Genomic DNA, 4,070 nt, shown 5'->3' with positions numbered 1-4,070 from the left:
CCATGGGACAAAGCTGATTCGACTAGTGCATAGAGGCTACAAGAGGTTATCAATCTCTCGAAAAACAACAGACAACACGCATTTAACTCAAGCTACACTCAAATGACATAAATCACCAAAAGCTAGTAGCTAATTGGCAAACAAATCATAACTGTTACAGAATCAAACGACATCCAAACGTTACGAAACTTCTAGGACATGTTTATAAGACCTAAGCACACATGCTTATGGTCTCAAATCTCACTTTATGTCAAGTACAAAAATCAGGATTATTAACAGAATGAGTTTTTGACCTAGGCGTTTTCCACCCATAATGCGTCTAAATGCTTAGCAATGATGCCCCAATACCCCACCTATACTTATTTTATGATTTTGAAGCTTAAATTCATACTTATGATGAGATTAGGCCACAAGTCGGTGATGCCAAAAGCTACGGATTACCATGAAATGATTACATCAATCATAGAGCGCAACAGACGGCACTGTAATGTAACAACCAAGAAGGGAGTAGGAAGCGTGAGAAGGAGAGAAGTGAGCGTTGTTAGCTCACACTCTGTTTCTATTATCCAAAACTTACAAAATACTTACAAAAATTGTCTTTTATATCTTAGCCAAGGTTTTTGTGGTCAAAACTAATAATCTGGTAGCTCTAACTAAAGATAGGTTGATACAATCTAGAAGCTTGTAGCTCTAGCTCATCAATTATACTGTTTATCTAGAAAGTAGGAGTTACAATATTCCCGATTCATCAAAATAATAAGTGTTTTTACAATAAAAGCTCTAAAAAATGCTATCTGAGTTATCCGAGTGAGCTTGCTGCTAACATTCCCCGCCTCCTTGACTGTGTCGTCCCTTGACACAGATTCCTGGACTGAAGTAGTCTTTGGGTTGATGACTGGTGAGGCAGTCTTTCAGCGCATATAGGGCTTTTTCATATCTGATTCTTCGTTCTTTGCTTGGGACTTGCAAAAATTGCATGGTGACTCTGTTTTTAAGGTCAATGGCTAAATAGACAACAAATCTTGATGTAAGGTTAATGATCACTGGCCCAAATATCTTTGTTCGCCATGTGAAGAAACCTGTACAGAATGCCTCTTCAAATGCCAACATATTGCTAGATGGCAAAAACATGCATCTGGCGTAGAAGCCGTAGAGGACTTCTTCGGAAGGCTGTCCACTTAAGTCATAACATAGACCATTATTGCCTTCAAGGAAATACATCCATGGTGCTCCTGTTTGCTCAGGTTCGTGAAAAGTTTGAATGCGGGTGAGCATCATTCTCCAAATCTTACACAACATTGCACATGAGAGGTCAGGGAGGTTCTTGAAGAAGGTAATGGGACCCGTTAGGGTTTTCACCATGTATTCTTCCGTTACTGGTACCTGCTCAAGAGCTGGTAATCGTGTGTAATTCAGCCATGTTGGCCTCTTCTTTCTCATTGCATCGTATGACTCCCATGTCCTTACCCTTGGTACAGGACAGAATGTAGGGTTGTTCTGAAGGGCTGCAGGTGCTCTTGTGAACAGAATTAGATATCTGAAGTTTTTGTTCAACCAGTTCTTTCTCCACCTGGGGTGGATATCCTTTGAGCCTGTTGCTTGCATATCCTTGTATAGTGTTTCCTTAACCTGTAGTAGCTCCACTTTGATCAATGGGTAGGGTAGTGATTGTTGATACTGATCCGAGCCTATCAAAAATTTTTGTTTATTATATTTTGTTGGTTTTCCTTGCTTCTAGAGGTTTACAATAAAAGAAAGAGTGAGAACAACCTCTTGGAAAAATTTTTTTAAAAATGATTTGATAGGAATTTTTTCTTGACTAGTTCACCGGAGGTGAAAGGTAGAGGGAGAACCTAGTGGTAAAGGGAAGGGAAAATATGTAAATGTGAAAAGAAAAGATATGATGTGGTTGTGGAGCCATGCACCCATGATTCAAGGGTCATAAGTGGCTCATATCATCATGGCTTTGGAGCCATATGATGATTCAAACAAATGGGACCCAAGTGGAAGACTTGGTAAAGGAAGGAACCAGACACATGATTTTGCTGAATTTTTAAAAAATACTTCCACTCCGATCCAAGAAACGTTGTCTTCATCAAAGTTGTAGCTGATGAGCTGGAGATTCTGGCCATATTTTTTTTATAATTTTTGCATCTACGGTCTAGGAGATATGGCCAAAATGGCGGATGCCAGTTTTTTCAACTGTGGTGGAGACCACCCCCTCTACCTTTACACACACACACCCTTCCTTTTCCACATTGAGACCTTCTCTAAAAATCAGCCATTAGTCTTCTCACCCTCCTCTCCTTCCTCCTCTCTCTCAAGCTCAAAAACCCATCAAAATTCCTCTTCTAATCACCTCTCAAGTCATGCTTAATCTTGCTGTAATTCCTAAGTTCTCATTCAACCCCTTTCTATTATTACTAGATATGTATTGATTTTATGTAGATTCTTTACATTTTAAAATAAGGAAGCTCTTGGACTCAAGCTATGGAGGAAGGAGTGAAGACAACATAAGTGATGATGGAGCTAATTGGTCAACAAATCACTTGGAAGGAGCTTCTTCATTGGTTGAATGTCCCTAATCAAGCTTCATTTGTACAAATTACACTTGGATCTTAACCTCACTCCGAATCACTCTCTTTCCTATATAAAGAGGCCTTCCCCTTTGTAATTTCAAGCTTCCCTCAGCCCCATTGAGTCTTTGTATCACTCACCATGAGCCCATAAGCTCATTCATTCACTCTATTCTTGCACATTCTAGAGTGCAAATTGTTTCATGCTAGTAACCTCTCCTTCTCTTACTTATGTTAATTAAGAGAAATCTTTTATATATGTGTGAGAGTGCTTGATGTGACCTTGGCTAATCCTTGAATGGTTGTTTGGTAATCTACATGCTATTTGTGTTGGGAGTGTTTGAAGTCATCCATTCCTTGTAGACACACTAAGGTTAATGCTTCATTCATAGTGATCTCTCTCTCTCTCTCTCTCTCTCTCTCTCTCTCTCTCTCTCTCGCTCTCTCTCTCTCTCTCTCTCTCTCTCTTTGTGTAGCGGTCCTAGCCCACGCTTCCAAGACTAGGTGGTGCCCTTATCTCATTTCCCTTGTGGCGCAATGGAGTTTGTTTTGGTGTAGAGGCCTCCATTCCAAATTTCCTTCGTCATAAATTGGTGCCCCCAATGAGGAGTTCTCAAGCAGCGCTCTGTCAATCCTATGAAGGAAGATCCATCAAATTCTCCGAGACTTCCACTATGGTCTCCTCAAGAAGCTCGAGAAAAGAAGCGTCTTTATCGACAAACGGCACGTATGCGGGTAAAGAGAGTTAACTACACACACCCTTCTTTGCTTCAAGGAAAATCTTGTAGTCATCAAGTCCCTAGGTCAAAAAATTGTGTTGAGTGCTTTGTGGCTAGTGTGAAGACACTTCCTTTGAAGCCTCGACTTCAGGTGGTGAAAGCACTCTCAAACTCGGGTATTAACAAGTTTTTGGAGGGGGAGCTACACATCAATGGGGTGCAGTATTGGCAAGAGGCTATATATGGTGATGCACTCCAACTACTACTAGCAAGAAGGCTCAAGGTGGTTGAGAGGGTAGCCATCGAACCCTATGAACTCTACAAAGCTGAAGATGGTCACACCAAAGCTAGGCTAATCACTGGTGAGCAAATTCTTCGCATCTCTCAAATGGTGGGATCCAAGAGAGCTCAACTTCAATGAAGTGCTTCATGGAAGTTTGTATTTAATGCACCAATGAATAATCCCATTTTCTACAACTTTCAATCAGTTCAGAATGTTAGGGTGAATGTGCGCATTGATAGAAAGATTTTTTTCCAACAAAGATTGGTCTTCTATTTTGGAGCTGAGAGGTTGAGAGAGATATTGTTGTCCCCTGACCCTATAATATTTCCTATTTTGGAGTATAATGTATCTTTTGATGTTCACATCTTCATCTTGCTTTAAGCATACTCGATGAATCATAGGGATTTATATGGACCTTTCCAACCTCTTGCTAGACAAACTGTGCATATAATAGCTAGCACAAAGCTTAGGTTCCAAAACATCATAAGGAAC

This window comes from Adiantum capillus-veneris, chromosome 2, assembly GCF_014529385.1.
Source record: "Adiantum capillus-veneris isolate H3 chromosome 2, ASM1452938v2, whole genome shotgun sequence".
NCBI lineage: Eukaryota > Viridiplantae > Streptophyta > Polypodiopsida > Polypodiales > Pteridaceae > Adiantum > Adiantum capillus-veneris.
Note: the sequence above shows the minus strand (reverse complement) of the source record.